The 25,431-nt window shown below is 47.1% G+C and overlaps 1 protein-coding gene across 2 annotated transcripts in view; it reads left to right on the top strand.

Moving 5' to 3' along the window:
• Positions 1-25,431, top strand: part of LOC137793091 (protein ELFN1-like) — a 103,980-nt gene that overhangs the window by 70,014 nt on the left and 8,535 nt on the right. The window contains exon 2 of one of the 2 annotated variants that reach the window (XM_068589045.1): positions 1,632-1,699. The exons of the other annotated variant lie outside the window; for it this stretch is intronic. The gene's annotated coding sequence lies outside the window, so the exon portion shown is untranslated. The remainder of the gene's footprint in view (positions 1-1,631; positions 1,700-25,431) is intronic. 2 annotated transcript variants of the gene reach the window in all.

Raw genomic sequence — 25,431 nt, forward strand, 5'->3', positions numbered from 1 at the left:
GACACACCCACCTTCAATAAGACACACCCACCTTCAATAAGACACACCCACCTCCAATAAGACACGCCCACCTTCAATAAGACACACCCACCTTCAATAAGACACACCCACCTACAATAAGACACGCCCACCTTCAATAAGACACGCCCAACTTTAATAAGACACACACACCTACAATAAGACACACTAACCTTCAATAAGACACACTCACCTTCAATAAGACACACCCACCTTCAGTAAGACACACTAACCTTCAATAAGACACACCCACCTTCAATAAGACACACCCACCTTCAATAAGACACACCCGCCTTCAGTAAGACACACCCACCTTCAATAAGACACACCCACCTTCAGTAAGACACACCCACCTTCAATAAGACATGTTCACCTTCAATAAGACACACCCACTTTCAATAAGACACACCCACCTTCAATAAGACACACCCACCTTCAATAAGACACACCCACCTCCAATAAGACACGCCCACCTTCAATAAGACACACCCACCTTCAATAAGACACACCCACCTACAATAAGACACGCCCACCTTCAATAAGACACGCCCAACTTTAATAAGACACACACACCTACAATAAGACACACTAACCTTCAATAAGACACGCCCACCTTCAATAAGACACGCCTCCTTTCAATAAGACACGCCTCCTTTCAATAACACCTGTGATTTGCATGAAGGTCCACACAGGGACCCTCACAAATGAAAGTAATAGAATAGTTCGTCACATTACAGCAAATCAAGACATATTTGTGGCGTTTGCTCCAATATGTTGAATCAAGTTCTCGAGTCATTTCTTGAGTTTCTGCTGTGGAGGAGCTCGTCATATTTTTGGTGGCGTGTTGGACAAAACAACAGCACCACTTCAAGGTGGATCAGGAAGTCGCCTCCTCGCACGGCTCCGCCTCCAGTCTGAAGCATTGAAGTCTCTCTTTACGTCCCTTTTGTGGACTAAACACAAACATCTAGCAGACACCTGGAGGTGTCAGGACGGGCGTCTGAGAGGAGGAAGACGGCTAAAAGCTCTCTGTAGGAAACTGTATTCTTCCTGTGAGGCGGCGGCTCGGCTCAGCCTTGGAAGTAAGAGCTCTTTCTCTCGCTCTCTCTGTCCATCACCGGCGCCGACTGTCAGATGCCGCTGTCATCCTCAGCCGTCCCTTCATCTGTCTCTCTAATGGGAATCCCCCTCGGTTAGCTCCTCACACCGCCCTTATTTCAACAATCCCTCGCTTTTTCCTTTTTCTCTTCTGTGTCCCATTTCTGAGTCCACCCCCCCTTCCCCCATACCCCCCCCCCTTCTCTTTGACACACATACAGCGTCGAGGTGTCCTATTAATTGCGTTACATAAATAATTTTCTTCACTTTACAACCAGCAACCAAGTAAACCAAACGTAATCACCACATCTGGGGGTTTTCTCCCCTGATGTTGCTTAACTATCCTGGTTTTTGGGGATTTTCTTAAATGTGTGTCAGTCGGTGTTGCTGCCAAATATATATATATATATATATATATATATATATATATATATATATATATATATATATATATATATATATATTAAATGTCCATTCTGACCTCCTCCTCCTCCCATCTTCTCTCTTCTTGATAGTGATGTGAACCGAGCGCCGAGGCGGTTGGCTCTGCTGGTTTTCGGGGGAGGTCCTCCCTCCGCAGAAGGTAAAGACGTTTCCCTCCTTCCTCTTTACCTCCGTCTGTCCGTCTGTCTTTCTTTCCGTCCGTCCGTCGGCTTCTGAGCGCCAACCTTCAGCTGCCAGAAGAGGCGACGTCAGCAGAATACCAAACACCGCTTTCACAGTCGAGACAGAAACTGGCATGCAGCTAATATTAAGAATAAACTTTACACCTACAGTAAGCTTACAAGGCTCGCATGCAGCAACACACACACACACACACACACACACACACACACACACACACACACACACACACACACACACACTTACACACAGGCGCACAGGCATGCTGAACAGGATATTCATCATGTGATTTACCCGTTATTTCCTTTGGGAACACATTCCTGACACAAATACAAGAGTATATTTTGTATTGTGTGTGTGTGTGTGTGTGTGTGTGTGTGTGTGTGTGTGTGTGTGTGTGTGTGTGTGTGTGTGTGTGTGTGTGAGTGAGAAGGTGTAGGAAATCCCATTTTCTTTTCCCTTCATGAAAAATTGTGAGCTGTCAAAGGTTTAAGGGTTACAGCCACCCAAGGACGGCTGAGATTTGTGCCAGAAAAACAGAGACGCTCAAACGTACACACATCTTAAAACTCTGTGTGTGTCTGTGTGTGTGTCAAGTAACCATCCATACAAACTTACACACATCACAGTGCCATCTATATATTGTTGGAGCCTCCCGCATAACGAGGTCTGACTTTGAGATAAGGATCAGATCGGTTACACTCCCGTCTGTGAGGGAGGAGCAGCCAGAGTGCTAGCAGCAGGCTAGCAGCTGGCTAGCAGCAGGCTAGCAGCAGGCTAGCAGCAGGCTAGCAGCTGCGCTTCAGTGCCGAGGCGTCTTCAAACCACTCGCTGAAATCAATATTGTAACAGTTACCGGTCACCGAGCGTCGGAGCAGTGGCCGAGGCTGACGCGGGTTCAGAGGCCTTTGCTCAAGGGCATCTCAGAAGCGGCCCCATGGCGGAGCTGCAGATGTCGCCGAGGGCCCCGAGGCGAAGTCTTTGTCCTATTTTCTCTGGGAATTTTGGCCGACCCGAGGCTAGTTTTAGTCTGTGATTTAACAAACACTCGCTGGGTGTTTTTATTCTGAGACCGTGTACGTTTCAATTTGATTCCTTTTCTTGATAAACATCCAATAATTCATCCTCCGGGATGTTATCTCGGGCAGCGTCGAGAAGGCTTTGATACAGACTTAATGTTTCAAAGCCTTCATGCCGGACCTTCATGTTGGGACGTAAAATACAAAAATATATATATAATCTAATAGTTAATTGAATAAATAAGATTGGGGACTTATCTGAAATGGAGCTACAGCCCTCAGCGGGGATTGAACTGGTGATGAAAACGTTGTTTCACTTCTCCTTCCTCAACCTTTTGATGCAGGGAAACCTAAGCATATCATATCAGTCCGAAGTGGACTTAACTCTAACTTTGTGTTTTTTTTAATCAAAGTTTTGTTGGGATTTCCGATTCAGGGGTTAACTTGTGCCATCTTTGAAGCTGTAAGCCACAGTTACAGCTCCAGCGGTCGGTAGAGACTCAAAACAGAGCAAAAATAACCAAATAAAGTAATAAAGTTAACTCTAAATGAATGTTATTGTTGCTCAGCATCTGTTGGACGTGTGACGGGACAATTGTTGGCTAATTAGTTCCCCATATCAACTTAAAGCAAGACATCATAACTCAATAATTCCAATTTATTCATTTTTTCACTCCTGACACCTGCCAGGCCGCGTCGTCCGTCAGAGCCGTGTGCAAATAAAGATTCGGAGAACAAATTAACAGCGGGGGAGTCGTCAGATAATATCTAACCTGTCTGCCGCGATCAATAATCTCTTCAGCTGCACCTCGGACTCTGAATTGCAGTCACGGTCGCACTGCGGGAAGTCGTCAGTCAAACCCGGAGTTATCACGCCGACCATCGGAGACGTTCGTGTGCAGCCGGGGAAGAAGAGAAAAAGAAGAAAATCACGCCGCTTCATCGGCGAGGGAAAAGAAGAGATAAAGATTGAGAGAGCGTCGTCGTTATCTTCACTCGCATCGCTCGTATCGTCCCCCGTGACCTTCGCCGTGCATCGCTTTAATCCTAATCAACATTATGCCAACCTTCACGGGCGCGCACGCCGCCGTCCCGCGGCTACGCTCTCGCCCGCCTCGCCGCCACAAACGGCGTCTCTGCTCCCGAGTGGCCTCCTGCTCCTCGTCCGTCAGCGTTTACACACCAAACCATGTTTGACCAGGATTCAAGGCGTTTGTATTTACGGCCCCTAACGCATGCGAATGAGCTGTTTGCGTTGTGTGTGTGTGTGTGTGTGTGTGTGTGTGTGTGTGTGTGCGATGGGGCCCCGTGTAAGTCTGCACGGAGTAATGAGGTGATTCTTATTCGTCCTCATTGTCCTCTTGCCCTGTCAAGACCACAGATTCAATTTATGTGTTGAGATAGGAAGAGGAGGATTGCGTGTGTGTGTGTGTGTGTGTGTGTGTGTGAGAGAGAGTGTGTGACAGAGAGAGAATGTTCTGCCAAAGGATTCTCATCTTTGAGCCCAGAATCAGAGATGAATGCTATTTTTGCCAAGCTGTGTTTACCTCTGTGTGCGAGTGTGTGTGTGTGTGTGTGTGTGTGTGTGTGTGTGTGTGTGTGTGTGTGTGTGTGTGTGTGTGTGTGAGCTCGCGAAAGAAGATGGAAAGCTCAAATTTAGCAACTTGTCAGTTGTGTCTGTGTGTGAGAAAGAGAAGAAAAGAGATGGGAGGAGGAAAAAGGGGTCAGGAGAGAGGGCTTGTTGTTGGGTGTGAACAGAAGAGAGAGAGACAGCGTTTTGAGCAGGATACACTCTGTTACCAGTTTATTAGGTACGCCTCGCTAAAACTGACGCAGTCTAATACAACAGTGGTTTCAGAACTCTCCCTTCAGGAAAGCTTGTAACGCTTCGTCTTAAAGACGTGTGGATTCGACCGCGTGGTCGTTTTTAGAGGCCTCGGTTCTTCTTTCAGCTTCTTTCACCAGCACCGATGCAAACGAGGTCGCTTAAGAACTCACAATAAAAGCTCAGAGACGGGGATGAGCGAGGACCCGGCAGAAGGTGCCGACTCAAACTCCAGCGACTGCACAGTCGTCATAAAAGACGCTTTAATAACAACGTCCCTTAATGACTCGCTTTGTGCTTTTTAGAAGATGTACCCAGCAGAAATGTGAGCCGTGCACAGGAAGTCACGACAGTGAGGACTTGAGACTTATTGGAGACGTGACTCGTTGCAAACTTATGGAAGACCATTTAAAAATTAATAAAGTTATGACGGAAAAAAAAACATAATTATGACCAAAAATTTTTTTTAAAAATGACAAAAATTAAAAAATTAAAAAAGACAAAAAAAAGTCAAAATCATAATGACAAAAAAATAAAAATCTAAATTATAATTAAAAAAGACAGAAAAAATGACAAAAATAAAAAAAGACAAAAAAAATTTCAATTATGATTATGACCAAAAGAAATGACAAAAATAAAAAAGACCCCAAAAAAATAAAAATCCTAATTATGACAAATAAAAATCCAAATTATGACCAAAATAAATAAATAAATAAATGACAAAAAAAAAAATCATAATTATGACAACAAAAAAAGTTGAAATTAAGAGAAAAAAAGTTGAAATTTTAAGATAGTAAGTGGGCATGCGCTGCTTGCGTTGTCTTCACATGTCTCTTCACCCCCTCGCCAGTCTAAACATGCTAAACATGCTAAACATGCAAGCTAACTGTTGACGTTTTAGCTCAACAAGTAATAGCATTGCTTTGAAGAACAGCAGTGAGTCTTAAGCACATTGTAGCGCCGCTCGGTCAGGAAAGCTACCAGACGTTATCTTGCTCTTTGTCTGGTTTATTCAGGACAATACACAACTTATAATTTTGACTTTTTATATCAAAATTTTGTCATAATTATGACTTTATTTTGTGGCGGAAATGGACTTCCATACAAACTTGATTTGAAAGCAACTTTTTATTTATTTATTTGAACTTGTCAAAATCCCGGAACAATGAAAGTAAACACGGCGGCAAAAGCCAGGGCTTGTGCATGATGCGTGTAACACGAGCTGTGTAAGCGGAGCGCTCTGACGCCGCGGCGTTTTAACGGCCAACATTCGTCTTAAGAGCGCGCGCGATGCAAACTAATCACGCCGAGGCACCGCCGGTCACAAGTCGAGTCCCGAGGTCTCGATAAAGCCTCCCGGCAGTGTAATCTCCACAAGTATGATTTCCACTCCAGCCAGACGAGGCGCAAACGGCTTCACCATCGCTCCGAAACGTGCAGTAAAGCACACGTGGAGACATAAATTGTACCCATCCCTGAGCGATCAATCACGAGGCTGTTACGACTCGCAGCATGTAATGGTGCGTAGTGATACAACAGCGGCCGCGGGGCTGTTAGTGCGCGCTGACTAAGCACAACCGAGCGGAGAGAGGCTCTTATTTCCATGCCCTGCGACGACGATGATTTAAGTTTATGCCCGGGGACATATTAATGGAGGCGGAGGCTGTGAACTCTGCATATGTCATGCGCTATGTGGTTGTTTTAATCGCTTACAAGAAGTCAAAATGGAAAAAAAAGTAAATACAGTGCACATCAGGAATATTCATTTCAAACAAATTGTAGTTTAACTACGTTTTTTTCTCTTTGTCGACATAATTGACCACAAATTGTGGTGAATACTAGAGGTGGGGGAAAAAAGTCAATACAGCATAGTATCGCGATATTTTGTGTGGCGATATTGTATCGATACACGGAAGCCGAGTAATAATCTTTTATTTAATCAATTCTAAACGTTTTGGTCCTAGAATAGTAAAATCAATACATTTTTTGTTGACAAAGTTTTCCTTTGGGGACAATTTGCGGTTTTAAAAAAAAGCTAATAAATTGCAATATATCGCGATACTCAATGTATCGCGATAGTATCGTATCGAGACTTAAGTATCGTGGGACCTCTGGTGATTCCCACTCCAGTAAATAGCAGCAGAAAAGACGCCAATATTTGGGTGTGTTGTCAAATCTAACCAGTTAAACTTCTTTTTAAAAGTTTTTAGGAACTTGGGGGGAAAACGACGATATCTGCACGTTGTCCACTTTGTGCTTCTGGCCGGCGATACTTAATCATACTCCTTAAGTCACAGACGACACAGGAGCCGAAGATGAAGAGTGAGCATTTCCCCTTTTCATGCGGCTCCCCCGTTGATTTGATGAAGTAGGAAAGAAGGAGTGAGCGCGGCCCTGATGAGATACCATTAAAGCCCGTCGATCTCTCTCAGGTTGAGCGTATAAGCTCCAATAAACAACTGAATCAGAAGAGGCGGAGCGAGCACGCCGAGCAGATCCATCTGGGCTTATTGATAAACCGCAGTTGCAGCTGCGGAAACATTTCAGCGCTCAAGACGGCGTCAGCGCCACGCTCCAATTATCCTCGGCGTATCCATCCGGCTGGACAGGTGCTACGTGTGCCCTTTGTAAGCACTGATGCGCTGGTTTTTTGTGTGTGTTTGTTTCAGACTCACAATTACAAAGCAGAGCACGTGGAAGGCGGTCCGTAGCTTGTGGTGTTGAGTTCAAATTGAGTGCACATTTCCCCCCCGAAAAATAATAAATTGCTGTCTTTCCTGCCACTCTCTGGCATACATCTGCATACATTTATAGTCTCCTTGGGTTTTCTGGAGAAGATAAATATGTTGTAATTTAATTTCCTACAACCTTCTCATTCCCAACACAAGCAATGAATCTGTTTATCTGCAGCTGCACAAATCTCCATATTGTCTAGTCATTAATTATCGTAAATGCTTTTTTTTTTCTTCGCTTTTTTTTATACCGAAAAACAAGCAAAAAAAACTCTGCCAGCGCAGTTAGTTTCAACCCGTTGCCGACACTACAAATGAACGGTTTAATGTGTTTTGTGAGGAACGTTTTGACGTGTATTGTCATCGTTCATTGATAATCGTGCTTTTTCCTCACATAATCCTTGATAAAAGTTGATTCCTGGCGCAGAGAAAACCTCGCTTCTTTCCCACTTGTGTTAAGAAAACAAGACATTGGCGTCTTCCCGTGACTCAGCCGTCGGACAAAAAAAAAAAAAAAGGACTCAGAGAAGACGGGCGGCGCGCTCCGATGAGTAAACCTCGGGATTCGCTCGACAAACAAAACGCTGACGGTCGTGAAGAGAAAGAAGGGAGTCGAAATCTTCAGACGACAACAAAAGAGCAAATGCCACGCGCCCGCCCGCATGTAGCGGGGCGGCGGTGACACGGAGGTTTGAATGAATGCATAAAAAGGTCAAGAGAAACGTCTGATTTGAACCCTGGAGCGGAGCGGCAGAGGTCCAGAACCAAACCGATGTTTCACAGTTTTCATGAGCGACTCTGTGCCGGAGCATCGCTCCTGCTTCTCTCCAGCTGGGAGGAGTTCGTACAGGAGGCGTCGACGCCCCAGATGTCTGAAAGTTTAGAGGGATTGAGAGGGAAAGAACGCGAAGAAGCCGCCAATCCTCTTAGTACCTTTTGTTTAACCTGATTAAAGGTGGAGGTGCTCAAAGGCCGAGGTTTTGGAGACAGAAAATATAAAAATGTCCCGTGAAGGTTCTTGTCGGCGGCCTCGTGGCCCTGTGTGTGTGTGTGTGTGTGTGTGTGTGTGTGTGTGTGTGTGTGTGTGTGTGTGTGTGTGTGTGTGTGTGTTTAGTGGCCTTAAATAGCTTTAAAGAAAAAATAATTATCCACTAAAGTAAACTAGGAAAACGTAATGAAAAATACAATAAACTGAGTGCTGGAAAGTTTACGGTCGGTGGTTTTCCTTTCATTCTCTCTCTCTCTCTCACACACACACACACACACACTTATACACACACACACGCACACGCACGCACACACAAACAAAAGTCGCGGCTTTAATTAGCATCAGATTTCAAAGTGCGTACATGTTTCGGGGCGACAAAGATGAGCCTCAAATAGCCGATTATCTGCTGGAAATTAGCATGTGCGTCTGTTTTGCGAGAGTCTGTGTGCGTGTCCTGGCCTCAAGCGTCTCATTGGAATTCTTCCAACAAAAAAAAAAATAAAAAATCTAAAAACGTGAAATTTGCAAGGTGGGACTCCCGCTCACAGACAGATGTCTCTTGGGATTATGCAAAACGGTCAAAACCTCGCCTGTAAATCTGCAGCCTAGTCAGATCTTTTCCACCCGGCACCTAAAACCATATTAAATCTTCCCCAGCACATTATTTTGGTGAGAAGGAATGACTAATAGAATAATCCCCGACCCGTCGTCCTCGCTTTTAGAACCAGACGATGAGATCGTCGGGAATCCGAAACAATGCCGGCCCGCCGCCGTGGAACCGTCAATAAACTGCGAAGACGTCGCTTTTGTGGTGCGAGAGAGAGAGAAAGAGCTCGTTCCCGGCATCAGATCGCCCGCCACAGCCGGCACGGATGTGAGGCGCTTCACCTGCAATGCATTTAGAGGAGCGGCCGTGTGTTTCAGCTCATGCATATTCATCCAGGAGAGCTCTTCCTCCGGCGCAACAGTTGTAGGTTCAGGTGTGGAGGACGCTTTCAAAAGAGGTTGTCAGGCCTCAAAGCTGTAAATAATCCACCGCAGGAACAAACAAAGTGCTGATGATCTGTAGACGCTGGAGAAGGAAAGCAGAGCAGGGTGACTGTTACACACACACACACACACACACACACACACACACGCATCGGCTAGAAAACAACCATGACTCCATGTGGTCTGTGATTGGGGGGAATGTCAACTGGACAAGGTGAAGTTATGTCATTATCGTCGTCACGCTAAATATTTATACAGCAAAAGGTTAAAGGTTAAATATGAGTCACCTTCGTTGGTTGGTTATGAACACAGAGATCAAAATATGCCCCTCCTCTAAAGCTGAAGGAGGGAGGGAGGGACGGAGGGAGGGAGAGGAGAGAGAGAGTGAAGGAGAGAGAGAGAAGACTGAGCGACGGAGGGATAAAGAGAGGAGAGAGAGAAAGAGAAGAGTGAGGGAGTGAGGGAGAGAGATAGGAGAAAGAGAGAGAGAAGAGGGAGGGAGCGAGGAAGGGAGAGAGAGGAGAGAGCAAGGGAGGGAGGAAGAGAGAGAGAGGAGAGTGAGCGAGGGAGGGAGAGAGAGAGTGAGCGAGAGAGAGAGAGGAAAGAGAGGGAGCGAGGGAGAGAGAGAGAGAGAGAGAGAGAGAGAACAAAGCCGTGAAGCAGAACAACACCCTGCTCGTGGGCTCGGGGCTCCGACCCCATGAGGGGAAGAAGAAATATTTAAAACCCTGTAACTACAGGCAGAGGGTCTCTGGAGGGACACACAGACACACAAGTGTTGCATAATTATACCTTTAAGTCAAGACAATCATACCGAGTATTTGTTAAAATACATTTAAACTTCCATTGAAACTTAAGATGAACAGCTGATCGATGGCCACAATATTCAAAGCAACTACCGACAAACCTCCAAATAACCACCTGATGGACTAAAAAAATACACCGTCTTATGTTTTATTGCGTGGCAGAACGATGCAATAACCCGAGATCTGTCGAGCAGATGAGTAAACGTACAGGCTCGTTAAATCTGGATCAGAGCGCATTGTTGTGTTAATAATGTTCAAACACACACACGCAAAGGTCACCTGCTGCTGGAGAAACAGGCCGGTCCGCTGGTGCATGACACTGGTGTGTGTGTGCGTGTGTGTGTGTGTGTGTGTGTGTGTGTGAGAGAGATGGGATCTGGGAGAATTGATGGAGACGTGTGTAGCGCTCAGCTGGAGTGTCTTTGGAAGGGCCTCCATTGCGGCGCGTCGCATGTTTTCAGGACAAACGTGACACCTCCGGAGATAAGAGCCCGAAGTCATCAAACGCCGCGCGTCTCTCCTGCTGCTCCAGAAGTGTCGAAGTCAAGCAGCTGAATTATGAACTGAAGGCTGACTTCTATCAGGACCCATGTGTCAGAAAACACACACACACTCACACACTCACACACACACACTCACACACAGCTGGTTTATCTGCGGAGGAAATAAAAATGTTTTTGTTTGAAACCACCGCAACAAAAAAAACATCATAAATCATTGAGAAGGAATTTAACTTGATGGAGAAGATGATTCAGGGAAAGTTATGTCTTTTTTGTTCCCTTCAGTTTCTGGTTCCAGTTTGATGAGATTTGACAGGTTGAATTATTCCCTTTTTTTTGTGATTTCGACACCGGCCGACCTCCGATTTCACGGACGTGCTTGATCTTCGGCGGACGCCGTATTGAGAGTGGCGGGCCGCCGCGACGCATGCGAGTGACGCCGAGTGACGCCGAGTGGCCCTTTTGTCAGCGTGAGAGCGTTTCGTCGAGTATTTAAAAGACCGTACGGGGAAATGTGGAGGTTTAACAGCTTGACGTGTCTGAGAAGCTCCGCCTCCAAGATGTCCGCCAGTATAGGAGGCGGGAATTGATCCGCTCGCTGTGATTTGGGTTGATCATTCGAGGACTCTAAAGCCAATGTGTTTCCTCTTCTGAAACTAAGGGCGTCCATCTGCGACTATTATGGGATGTACCCCCCCCCCTCCCCTCTCCAAGACCTTTTGCAGCAGTTTCCTGGACCTCAAACCGTTTGCATTTTTTCTGAAGGTGTGTTTTGGCGCCTGCATCTATTCGACGCTGCCGCACGACAACATGATGTCTCTTCCTCCGTCGCCGCTGACTCGGTTTCCCTCGCAGCGCTCGCCTTCCTCTTCCGCCGCTGCGTGCGTTTGTGCGGGAGAGATTTGGTGCGCGTCCTGGGATGTAACGACACATTTATCACACACCGTGGCTCGCATCCGCCGCCTCCCCCTCCATCCTCTCTGTGTGTGTGTGTGTGTGTGTGTGTGTGTGTGTGTGTGTGTGTGTGTTCTCGGGGGACTGAGCGTGAGTTTGCTCGCGCGAAGGCATTTTGTTTCCACACAAACATGTTTTATGTACGTGGCGCCTTCGGAAGCATTGTGGCTACAATGTAACTCACTTCTCAGCAGATCAACGAGCTCTGCATTAAAGCTGTGTGTGTGTGTGTGTGTGTGCGTGTGTGTGTGTGTGTGTGTGTGTGCGTGTGGCGCCGTGTCCTGAGGTCAACAGATTTCATGAGGTTTGGACACGAGGTTTACAGAGTCTCATCAGATCACGCACTCTGAGCTCGGCCCTGAGCGGTCGGTCCGACCTCACCTCTCCAGACGCTGTTGCCGCGGCGAGGTGACCTTGGCGTGTGCGGCGTCGGACGGAGCCCCGGCGTGACGAGGCGTGTGCGACCTCGACTCCCATCTGCTTCGCGGCTCGTGTCACGGAGCCGCTTCCACAACACACACACGCACGCGCTTTAAGTTAGGATGCGCGTACGATGTTGTTGTTGTTGTTGTTGTTGTTGTTTTTTCGCGTCCCCACACACTGAAAAATAACGAGGCTGCCGGTTCCCATGATGCCCGGCGAGCTGAGTCGCCCTCCCCTCACGGCCAATCAAGAGACGGACACCCGCTCATTAGAGCTTAAGCAGGCAGTCACACATTGTTGTATGCACACACACACACACACACACACACACACACACACACACACACACACACACACACACAGGCGGTCTGACTTGAGCTAATGCTGATTTAGCAGCACACACAGTCTGTCAGGAATGATTAACCTTCCCATCAATCACTGGTTCCTCCATTACAGACACACAACATCCTCCTCCCGAGCCGACGCACAGCGGCTCTCACGTGTGCTGAGGACAGCGCCGACGCGTTCACCAACACGCGTGTTTGTCACCCGCCGATGTCTGAAACCAGCGCCGGCCGCCGATACGAGGTCACGGCTCTCAAGCGCCGTTGTCCTGTTCAGCCGGTTTTTAACGTTACGCCGTCGGCTCCTGCGGCCGAACTGTGAAGGAAGATTTTTTTACCCCAGCGGATTTCTAGATTGTAAGTAAATTATCTCCAAATATTTGCTCTCAATTAAATAAATTGCTCTAAAAAAAGAAAAAAAAGCTCTAATAAAATATACGCTCTCCAAAAAAAAATTTGCTCTCAAAAAAAGAGAGAGCAAATTTCTTTTGAGAGCAAATTTTAGTTTTAAGAGCTTTTCTTAAAATATTTTTTTTTTTAAAAACGCCCTAAAACGCTTTAAAAAAAATGTTCTCAAAACTACAATTTTCTCGCAAAAAAAGAAAATTGCTCTGAAGAAAAAATTATAAAAATTATATATATATATATATATATATATATATATATATAAATATATATATATATATATATATATATATATATATAAATATATATATATATATATATATATATATATATATATATATATATATATATATATATATATATATATATATATATGTAATGCTCTCAAAAAAAAATTCGCGCAAAAAAACAAAAAAACAAAATATTTATATTTTTTATTTTTTTTGTGAGAAAATTTTTGTTTTGAGAGCATTTTTTTTGGGAAGCATATTTTTTTAGGGCGTTTTTTCTTTAGAGCAATTTTTGAAATTGAGAGCAAAACTTTGGAGATAATTTACATACAAACTAGAAATTTGCTCGAGTGAAAAAGACACAAATCTACCTTCATAACGAACGAGTCACATGACTAAAGGTGTGACGTGTTGTCACGTTGATGTCGTTTACACACAAACATTTAACACTGGCCTTTCCTCTCCGGCTCAACGGGCGAGAGAGAGAGAGAGAGAGAGAGAGAGAGAGAGAGAGAGAGAGAGAGAGAGAGAGAGAGAGAGAGAGAGCAGTGGTCGAGCAAGCGAGTAAATGAAGAGAAGGGTTCGGCCGTCGGTGAGAACAAAGCCGGGAAATCAATAAAATAAAATGTTATTTTTCCTGATTGTTTCCCGGCGGTTATGTTCTTCCAGCACAAATAAACACACACACACACACACACACACACACACACACACACACACACACACTTCCTTACAGACCTGCAGGGAGGTGCCAGATCCTGAAGGATTGCAGCCAAATGCACGCTTGTCTGCTGTGTGTGTGTGTGTGTGTGTGTGTGTGTGTGTGTGTGTGTGTGTGTGTGTGTGTGTGTGTGTGTGTGTGTGTGTGTGTGTGTGTAGGTCATACGTACCCTATAATAATAGAACGGGGTCGCAGTAGTTCAAAAATAACTACAGTAAAAGCTCTTTGTAAGATCCCGACTGAGCGAGAGAGAGAGAGAGAGAGAGAGAGAGAGAGAGAGAGAGAGAGCGAGAGGGAGAGAGAGAGAGAGAGAGAGAGAGAGAGAGAGAGAGAGAGAGAGAGAGAGAGAGAGAGAGAGAGAGAGAGAGAGAGAGAGAGAGAGAGAGAGAGAGAGAGAGAGAGAGAGAGAGAGAGAGAGAGAGAGACTTCCTGCTCAGGTATAAGTGACTCCACTACATTATCTTTACATTGCATACAGTTGTTTGTCGCTGCATCACCATCAACACTCGCGTGTCTGGACTCTCAGACGGGTTCACATTAAATTCTGCTCTTGAAGCTCCTCTGGGTGTTTTTTTCTAAAGCGTGTGTGTGTGTGTGTGTGTTTGTGTGTGTGTGTGTTTCTCTGTATTTATTGTACTGAACGTGCATTTTCTGCTGACGCACAACTGTATTTGCACACACGAGCAACCACAAATTAATGCACATTGTGCGTGCGCGTGCGTGTGTGTGTGTGCGTGCGTGTGCGTGTGTGTGTGTGTAGGCATGTGGTCCATTATCCCGTCGTGTCATTGCGATGTGGAGACTGCAGCTGCCCTGCAGCTACTGTTTGGCAATTTGTGTTTTAGTGCAGACGAGGGAACAATACACTATTAGATTTTTTGGAGAAAGATGACACACACTTCGCAACACGGTGCGATGCCGAGTTCGAGGAAGACTTTAGAAATGTTTGATTACATTGCTAGTGGAGCTCCTGGGTGGGACTTTCCTGTGAAACGACACACATTTCAGCAGCGTAAATCACAAAGCGGAGCCGTGTTAGAGAAGAACTGCCGACTGCATTTGGTGTGTGTTGTCCCAACGAAGTGTTGTTGTTTTGCCATCAGTCGAAATGGATCCAGTGTCCTCCCGCCCACACACACACACACACACACACACACACACAATGCCTCAGCATCAGCTGAGCAATGTGTTTGTGTAATTGACGCAGCCGGGTGAACATAATCCGCTCTCATCTCAAGTGAATCTTTTCATAACGTGAAGAGTTTTCTCTCCGTCTCTCGACCACAAGCTGGACTTCACTCCCCGTCTTCGACAAGCCTCGTCCTGCCATTGTGTTACGACACCGCGGGACGTGATTAACGGTCATTAAAGGCCTCGCAGATTGCCGGTGTGCGTGATTGCAAAGATCAAGACCCCCCACACACACACACACACACACACACACACACACACACACTGAAACACTGCGACTGACACAAATCAAAGGACGCTTCATTCCAAGCTCACAGTCACACAATCACTATTTTGTTGTGTGTAAAGTAACGCAACACCCCGCGTCCCCGTGTGCAGCCTGCGTCCTGTACCGTTTTGCCTCAGTCTGGCTGCTTGGGCTCCAGCAAAAAAACGACACAATGGACACACAACGCTCACTTCAAAGCCTCCGTTTGGGAAGATGAAATGTTTGAGCGCCGAAGGAAAGATGGCTTCCGGACGCCGGGAAACCGCGACGTGTCACGATGCGGCTGTGTGGCACAAAATGAAAATGAACCTATGTTATCTGTAGTGTGTGTGTGTGTGTGTGTGTGTGTGTGTGTGTGTACCGCAGTGTTCCATTATTTGGATCATTTATCTCAATTGCCCGTCCCACCATCACAGCAGAGGTTGTCTCCGTCTCTGTCAACGCAGCAGGGGAGCAGGTGAGCAGCGAGTCCATTACTTTCAACCAGTCGCCGACGGACCGGTGTCTGTCACACACACACACACACACAAGCAGACACACACAAAGTGAACAACACACGAGCCGACAGGCTCGCAGACACACAAACATGTGCTCTCGGCAGTTACAGGTCGTGTGAATACTTCTAACCATAATGTGTTTATCAGGAAGCGGCAGTGGAAAAGGGATTTTGTGTGTTTGTGTGTGTGTGCGTGCGTGTGTGTGTGTGTGTGTGTGTGTGTGTGAGTGCTCAGCGGACACGCCAATGTTGCTTTTAGAACATTTTACAGTTGGCTGAACGTATCAAGACGAGAGGGAAATGAACAGCTTGAGGTGTCTGAGTGATGCCACTTCAGCTGCTGCTGTGTGTGTGTGTGTGTGCACAAGTGTGTGTGTGTGTGTGTGTGTGTCAGATACTGTAGAAAGAGAGAGCGAGAGATGCTTTTCCTCCGTGAGTTATGGCATGTCGTCGCGGTCATTTGTCTGGCAAAGTTCTAAAGCCAAACTTTGCAAAAGTTTTCAGACAGGCCATAACACGCTCCACCTCCCAGAGCCGTAAGCTCTGCTTTCTATTACCCCGAAGTCTCTCTCTCTCTCTCTCTCTCTCTCTCTCTCTCTCTCTCTCTCTCTCTCTCTCTCGGCGAAAGGGGTCCCACGTGTTAACCGCACGCTCCGAAGACAACAAATAACCGCGGCGCTCGGTTCGAATTCTCGGCGCCGCTTTCCTCGGAGAGCTATTACTCCGGAGGAGCGGTGAGATTGATCCGCAACGCGAGCGTTTTCGTAGGATTATCCGTCTAAACAGATGTGTGCTCTTTAGTGGAATAACTCACACACGCACACACGCACACACACACACACAAAATCAATCTACCGACTATCAAACACTCAGCGCCTGCAGCCTTGAGAAGGTGGCTGAGAGAAGTTTGAAGCAGCTTCAGTCGACTCCCAGCAGTTAAGCGAGCGCTTGGACCAGAACGGAGCGCCGTGAAATGAATGTGCCGCCCTGGTGAAAGAGGTGCGGCACCAGCTCAGACAGACAACAGCAGCTACGACGGACACCACGGTCGCACAACGCGGCGTTTAGTGGACCGGGCTTCGCTCCGGCACAGCGCGACACAGCTGGTCATTTCAAATGCTTTTCTTTCTGCACTTTTTCTTTGGATCGCGGCGCTTATGTTCGCAAGAATCCCACCGTGAAGCTGCGGTTGTTGGTGTTGATCCATGACGCCGCGAAGACGGCAGCTTCTTTTGTGTAGTTAGTACACAAGAGGTCCACATTTGTGGACTTGCACGTCGACCAAATCTTCATTTGTGGGTCCATTGGAGCGAGTAGATTTTGGCCTGCGTGTTGTGGTTTGGGCCTCACGCTGGATTCAAACACTTGTGCTGCGCGTGTGGATTATGCTCCAGAAGTAGAGTTTGAAAACGTCTTGACACTTTTTTTGCGTCGCCGTGACTCACCGTCAGGATCTATAGCAACAGCTGTGAATACCAAGACGCCACCGTCCTCATCCTCTGAGAAGAAAAGAGGAAGAAGAAGAAGAAGAAAACGTATTTCACACTCGACACAGAGCTACGCTAACGGCCACAATGACCACTGCACACACACACACACACACACACACAAAGGCATCGTCGCACAGAGGATGCAGCTTCCTGTGCGTCTGCGTTTTTCCATGCCGGCAGGTGTGTGTGTGTGTCTGTGTGTGTGTGTGTCTGTGTGTGTGAAGCCTCGTCTTCTGGAGAGGAGCAACAATGATGCTACCGTGTGGATATTGGCGTCCATTAGTTTTGCATGTGTACAATGTGGGAGCCTGACAAATCCTTTTATATCAGAGAGTGCATGAGTGTGTGTGTGTGTGTGTGTGTGTGTGTTTATTTGTCTGGGTTCACACATAGCTTTCAGACATGTTTATCTTCAACATTAGTGTGTCCGAGAGTGTGTGTACGTGTGTGTACTTCGGAGTGTGAAATCCCATTAAGCGTGTTAAAACCCTCTCTGGCCTACTGCCTACCCAGAGAGACAGACTACACACACACACACACACACACACACACACACACACACACACACACCTGTGTACGTGTTTGTTTTTGTGCGCAGGCTTGTGTTCGTGCATCAGCTTTTGGAAGAAGGTGCTTTGTCAGGTGATGATGGTCATTTTTGGGATGTGCCCTTCACGCCGTCTCCAGCGCTGCATCTGGTCACCTCGTCTCACCTGCGGGCGCACGCGAGTGCTCATGGACTGTAATGACATCAACGGCCAGATCCATGCGTTGTTTAATGACTGACTCTCCCGGACGGAGCGGTTTAGCGACGGCGACGCAAACTGGCGGACGGTCGCTGTACTCTTTCCTTCCTTTTCAAGCGATGCGGTGAAGCGCCGAGAGAGCAGGAGGGAAAAGAGGCGAGGGGGACGGTAAAGAGCGTAACACGCGTGTTTGTGGCCGCGTGAGGACCGATGTAACGAGGAACAATAATCTCGCATCGTCCGCCCCGAGTGGATGCTACGCCTCTCCGTTAGCGGCGGCAGCTAACAAGATGGCCGGCTCGATTCAAACAACCACACGGAGCATCCGTGAGGTTCAATCGCACCTCGAGGTCAATTTTCTCCACAAAAGCCACAGAATGAACCTCGCTTTGTCGCGTTGTAATTGTCGCATCGACATCATCTCTCAACGTGAGCATGAAAAGCACCGAAAGGATGAAACAAACACACACGTAGAGGTATTTCCACTCCCCCTTGCTCTCATTCTCTCGACTCCCTTTTCAATGCGGCTCCGGCTCTTCCCACCGCCGCCTTCCCCATCTTCCCTCTGTCCCCGTTCTCTTCCCTTTCTCTCCTCTTTTCTCCCTCTCTGAATACTAAACGAGTTACGTAACCACACATCGCCTCGCCACGGAGGATCATCCGCGGCGTCTCACATGTTCACTTCCCTCTGCAGGGGAGTGACAAGTGGAGCACTGCGGGGCCGGTGGAGGAGATTCATATCGGCGGTGCCTATTATTCTGGCATAACCCCCCCCCCCCCCCCCCCCCCACGCTGCAAAGACAGAGATGGAGAGACAGACAGGGAGAGACTCTGAAAAGACGGAGATGTTATACCGTGATGAGAAGAATCAAATCTTGTATGAAAAGCATTTTTTTTTCCCCAATTTTTGTCTCAATTGCCTTCAACTACCGTGAATCTCTCCCCTCTCTCTCTCCCTCCCTCTCTCTCTTTCTGTCGACACCACGGGCTTCGTAGCAGGCGGTGGAATATTTCTATAATAGAAATGTCCGTCACGCTCCGTGTTCTCATATCTCTTATAGAAATGTCCATCACGCCGAGGTCTGGACGTCAGCTCAACCCCCCAAAACTCCACCAGCCATCAAGAAAAAAAAACCCCAGAGGCGGAGGAGAGAGGAGACGAGAGGGCTTTCGTTCCCCCTTCGAGGGATGTGTGATGTTGTAGCTTTATTTCTGTAAAAGTCAATCACTCTTCTTATAGATGAGCGGTGTGGGGGGAGGGGGGGGTGAGTATGGATGGAGTCAAAACAAATTACACACAAACCAGACGCTCGCCATGAGAAGTGTAGTTGTAGCTGCTTCTTGGTCCGACCCTCTCGTCTCTTTGTTTCCTCCTCACTTCCTCTCGCTCCCTAATCTGATCTAATCCACCTCCATCGATCGTAAAGAAATCACGCGTGTCGTTCATCGAGTGCGTCCGTGCGCGGGCGCTCTTACGCGCCACGTCGTGCGCCGCGCCCGGAAACATTTTGCGTGATGCGGTTTGACGTGAAGTCCCGAGGCGGCCGGCGAGAGCGGAGTCCTTCCTCCACGAGCTCGTCCGCGAGCGAGCGCGACATCTTCGCGTCAATAAGCTTCGGAGTTAAAAGAGCCGGCGAAGGGAACGCGGTGAAGTCGATATCTGACCGGGTTAGACCTTCTGCGGTCCAAAACGCCGCAGCAACAAGGCGGGCGACTATAGAAGAAGTTTTAAATCCATGAACCAGGGAGGAAGAGGAGGAGGATGAGGAGGAGGAGGAGGTGGTTCTGGGGGCATCAGAAAACAAAACAACAGAAAACAACTGGATCAGAGCAAAGACAACTCTCACGGATGCATCTGGAACAGCTCAAACAAAGGCTTTGAACTCCGGCAGAGAAATTAGTTTCTGAGTTTTTTCCCAGCTCTTTAAGGCAGACGCATTCACACGCTGCAGCCGGAGGAGCATCACAAAGATCCTCTCTCGCGTCCCCGTCGGGCCTCGAGGGCAACAAAAGGGGAAGCGCTGTGCGCGGCGGCTAACGTCCACATTTCAGTGTTACATAAAGAAATATCTAAATTATTTGGGAGCGATCCTAAAAATAGAGCGCTATACGTCAACATCCGGCATCAGGAGGAGCTGCAGATGGATGACGGGGAGCCTGCGGAGCAGCGGGAGGGAGCTGAAGCGGAGGGAGAACGGAAATATGAAACTATAAAACAGCTATTGTGGATCATTTTTGGACATGGACTATATGTTGTAACAGAGTGTGTTAGGCCTCTCGGGGGGCGGGTGCAGTGTTTGACTGACATTTAAGGGCCCGGAGACGTGCTGGGGATGTCTGATGCGGCTCAACGACTGGAGCGCATCGCAGCTTTTATCACACGAGTCTGATACGAGACAGTTCTGCTGTTTTAACAACCGCGGCGTCGGAGACGGAGGGAGCCTGCAGCGCGTCGCGCCGCGCCGGCCGCGCCGCGAGCTTTCGCTCTGAAAAGAAGCGAGGGCGCGAGAGTGCACGGTAAATGACACCGAGCCGCCCGTTTGATTGACGATTCGTCTCTCAGGAGTATAAAGTCCACACTCGCCACAACGATGTCGAAGAAAAATGATGTCCCCCCCCCCCGCGCACCCTCGTCCTGTGCTCACGGATAAGTTATATAATATCTAATAATAGTGTGTGCAGGAACGAGTCTCTTGTGCCCAATTGTCTTTGAAAACGTTCCTCGGCAAAAGCAAAGAGGATGGCAAACGGCTAAAAATAGCTAACGCGACTCACCAACAGATAAAAAGGTAGATAACTACCGCAGGACAGAGCCTTCTGATCAGCTGATAACAAGACGACAATGTACAGAAGAAAGCCCAAAATGATATCCGCCACCGGCAAACTGCTGATAACTCCTTGTGTAGTTGTATGACATGACTGAGACCCTGCAGACGTAGTCGCTGAACATTATAACCTGTCAATAGTTTGTGTACCGATTCAGAGCTTTGACCCCCGAGTCTGATCATGAACCAAGAGAATAAAAACTTCACATGAATAAATCATCATCCTGCCTCCTGAACACAACAAAACGGGATGATTCGCTCCTCCTCATCCTCAGAAAACGATGTCATGCCAACCGCTATTCTACTGGGAGGGTTTTACACCTACAAGCCAAAGCTGTAAGATTCAGGTTGCGACTCGCTGTATGCCCACATTGGACCTATTTCAGCTGTTTATGTGCGTAAACTACGACCTAAGAAATGTTTTTCTGTGAGCCGGAATTAAAAAAAAGACCCGTCGTTGCTGTTAAGTCCGTATTTACACACCAAAGGTCGATAAAACGCCGTCTTAACATCCCAGTTAACACTCACTGCAATGACAAAACACTGCAATAAAAAAAAAAAAGCACTCTGTTGTCTTTCCGCTAGTTGAAAGTGAGACACCAGCAGAAGGAAACGTCGTGTTTGCATCAACAGAAACGCCGCGGCGCTCCGTGTAAACACAGCCAACTGTAAGCAGCCAGGCCCGATATCAATCACGTGGAAATGAGCCGGATTATTTGCATTCACTGAACTCAGCGTTGGAACGGAGGAAACCCGTCACCACCGATAAAAACCAGGGACTTTAAACGGCTATCGCATTGCAGCCTGGAAGTAGTATCCAAAAAAAAAAAAAAAAAAAAAAAAGGGGGGTTTGGGATTATAACTTTATAAATAACACAGCGGCCTGATGCCACACTGGCCAGGAGGCCGACGCCCACTTTTTTCTTTCGTCGTGAGAGCATTGGCTGAGAATTTCTGCTTGCATGCAAATACATTATGGATTTAGTGTGAAGCCACACACAGCCACACACACACACACACACACACACACACACACACACACACACACACACACACACACACACACACACACACACGTGGGCATCACAGGTCATTTGTCTTCCTGCTTCCTCCTCATATTCCTGTTGATGGCTTCTTGTAACTTTGTTGCTTGCTGCTCTTTTCCCCCACCGGTTTGAGATGGCATATAATGGGAGTACTGCTGTGTGTGTGTGTGTGTGTGTGTGTGTCATGGCTCTCCTGTCCATGTGTATGTGCGTACATATGAACGTCAGCCCGTGATGGATGTGCTCATATTTCTGCCTCGCTCTCAGACTCGCCCCGGAGGAGAACCCATCTCTTAAGTGCTGCTCGTCAGCCACACGGAGGAATGAAGGGCTGGACGCCGGCGTGTCGGGGTGGGACGCCGGGGATGGAAATCTATTTAAGTAAACGGATAATTCGGGTTCATCGCGACTTAGTTTTGGCCATCGTTAGGCTGATAATGAAATGTTACACTACATTAATTTCAGCAGCGAGAGAACATCCGACCATGCGGGTTTCAGAAATGCAACGAAACTAAGTACGGGGAAAAACATTCGTCGCAAACGTCCCGGTTCAACTCTGATGGAGGGAAATCACCGCGGTTGAGCAACAACACGAGTTTCCCGCCAAAATAATGATGAAGTCAGACTTGATTTGCCTCGTTGAACTTTGAACTGTGACGGAGAGAAAGACAAGAGGAACGGTGAGGAGACTTCCATGAGAGAAAGACCATATCAATCCGTACAAAAAACTAATTATAAAGACAATTTGAGGGTTTTTTGGGGGTTAAATGAGCAACAGCTTCAGAGGATGCATACATAAAGATGCACAAGCCCCTAATTTTGCTATTTTAATACAATAACCTCTTAAAAAAGGACAAATCGAACAAAAAAATGAAAGCTATGCGTCTCAATGTAAACACCTCTTCCTTCAACCTTCAAGCAGATGTCCCCGAGATGTTTTAAGTACCTGCATCAAAAAGAAACAGGACTGCAAATGCAGCTCTTCTGGCAGAGAAAGAAGACAACTCTAACCTTCCTTCAACAACTTTATTGCATTTCCTCACGCTCAACTCTGTCTGGCTCACGGTGTTGCTCTTGGTTGCCGTTGTCGGACACGTCTGTGACACCGAGAGGCCTGAGAGGAAATACAATAAACCATGCAGGAGCTTTCAAACTTTGAAGAAGGCGGGTTTTGATTTCAAATTCCCTCCTCTGCTGCGCTTCCATCGCTGAGATCCTGATCAACGGAGTGTGTGAAGATGTGAAGTTTATTAGTACTATCTCGACTCGTTGACTCCAAGGACACTGGACTTTGTCGTTTTATCTCCAGTCTTGTTTACAGCCAGTTTGGCTGCTTTTGGCCTCTGTACTGTAGATGTGCTGAATAAAACAAGAGTGTTACTCAGAAAACACACAGTAGAGAGGCTCAGTGTCCTCGGCAGTGTGTGTGTGTGTGCGCGCGTGTGTGTGTGTGTGTGGGCAAGGTGACGCACCGCTGTCTCAAAGTCGCCAAGCACTGCTCTTCACACTCTCTCGGGGTGTTTTTTTTTCTCATTTCGCCTCCACATATTTTTTCATTCTTCCCTAAAAAAAAAAAAACAACATATACATCCACACACATTTATCCTGAAAGCACCTCGCCCTCCCTGACGCCACATCGCCGTCACCCTGTCAGGAGAGCAAGGTTAGAGTCCACCTCTTCTCTCTCTCTCTCTCTCTCCCTCTCTCTCTCTCCATGTGACGCTTTGTACACTATAAATCTTTGAGTGTGACACGACCGGAGAGCGAGACGGTCATGATGCCGAGTGCTGGAATATTCCACACGGCTGTTCTCAGCACGTGTGTGTGTGTGTGTGTGTGTGTGTGTGTGTGGGAAGGCGATGAATGATGCAAAATGGAAAAGAGGTCGACAGACTCTTAGCGGTTCCTCCTGCATGCATCACGTTAAGCTACAACAAGTGTATTTACTACAAAAGGAGGTCAAGTGCAAACCGGTAACCGCTCTCCGGTATCTATTTCTGCCCCGTCCGGGGCTCCCGGCCCTTCAGCAGACGTCGCTTTACCTTTGGAAAATAATAAAAGAGGTCAGGCAGAAATCCGCCGTCTCTGCATGTTAACTAAAATGTTCGGGCGCTCCGCCTCCTCGCTACGCCCCCGTGTCGTCCCCCCCCCCCCCGTCCTCAGCCGTTTGTTTACTCGAGATTAACCCACGGTCAGCAGAAACGGACGGTTTCCTGCGCATATGTGCCTTTGTTTGTTTGTGCGAGTGGCTGGCAGCAGCTCCTAGCCTTTCTCTGGTGGCCTTACTGGGTGGATTGTCTCACGCTACGTGGGAAGGAAGTCTCACCATCAATTATAGATTGCGCTGACTGGGTGGAAAAAAAGCTTTTGCTGTTGCGTAAACACCCACAAACGCTCACACACGCCCGTGTGCTTTTTTTTTTTTGGGGACGTTTTACATCGAGAGACTATGAAGTCCGGACTTCTGGGTTCTGCTGCAGAGAGACACCTGGACGATCGCAGTTTAAATGTCACCAGGTCGACTCTCGGAGGCCATTTGAGGGACGAGCAAAGTCACAAAATATAGTTTGGATCATGCAACGCAAAGTAATACCAGGGCCAGGATCATCAACGCTAATAGCTCGCATTATTAAAAGTGTGTAAGTTATTACTGCGTCGAGGAAAGCCACGCGTCTTGATTTACGAGGGGCGTTCATCATGAAAAGGCTTCTGAATGCGTCTTCATTACCAGCAAATTAATTGCAGAAACCACAAGCATTTAGTTTTGTACCGTTCTTTGTTCACATTTACAATAGAGGCATCAGTCTGGGTGATAGTCACATCTTTTAAAAGGTGCTAAATTCAAATTTCAGAGCAGTAGCATAGCAGAAAACAACTATTTTCTGTGTAAAGATCAAGATGTCTGCTTTTGTTGTTTGCGTTGCCTCGTTAGCGCTGTTAGCGCCACTAGCTGTCGCCATGTTGAGTTTTATTTCAACGCCTTCGTCCTCTGTTCCTCCAGGTGTCAAACTACAAACTCCTGCTGGGTAACTTCGTTAATCCCTTAACTTTTAAAAGCTCGGGTCGGTAATCTTGAGAGCTATATTTTAAAGCTTCTCCGACCGAGATATATATATATTTTTATAAAAAAAGAACAGCCCTACTGGGTTTTGCTAGCTCAAACAGTTTGGCGAGAAACACGGCTATCGTTAATACTCACAGCTGTCAAGCTAGCAGCTTGACGAAGACTCCCACGAAGAGCAAAGAGAGCACACAGAGAGGCAGGAAGCTGGCTGTCCAATCAGCACGCTCAGCCCGCCTCATTAAAGTCCTGCGACTGCCATAGATACGAGACTTTTTCTTTTTTTTTTTCTCCAAACATTGAATTCATTGATTGCCGCCAGGATGTAATGAGATTTTTTATCGAAAATGTCTTAGAGGCAGATAACCGACCCTACCTTTAATCTAGGGCCGTCATCAGGCTAAAAAAAATGATAATTCGTCAAATAGTTTTGGTTTCTAACTAGATATCCACACAACTGAAGACATTCTCATCAGCTGTGCTCTGTTCAGCACCAATTAGCAAATGGCAGCGCGATAACGCGCACCAATTAGATCGTGAACATGGAGGACGTTACACATGCAAAGCATCGGCACAGAACCGTTGTCTCGTTGGCGACAGCGGAGATTACCGCTAAGAAGCTGGAAAGATA

This window comes from Clinocottus analis, unplaced genomic scaffold (assembly GCF_023055335.1).
Source record: "Clinocottus analis isolate CAN_PGR_092001 unplaced genomic scaffold, fCliAna1.0.p SCAF_22, whole genome shotgun sequence".
Classification (NCBI taxonomy): Eukaryota; Metazoa; Chordata; class Actinopteri; order Perciformes; family Cottidae; genus Clinocottus; species Clinocottus analis.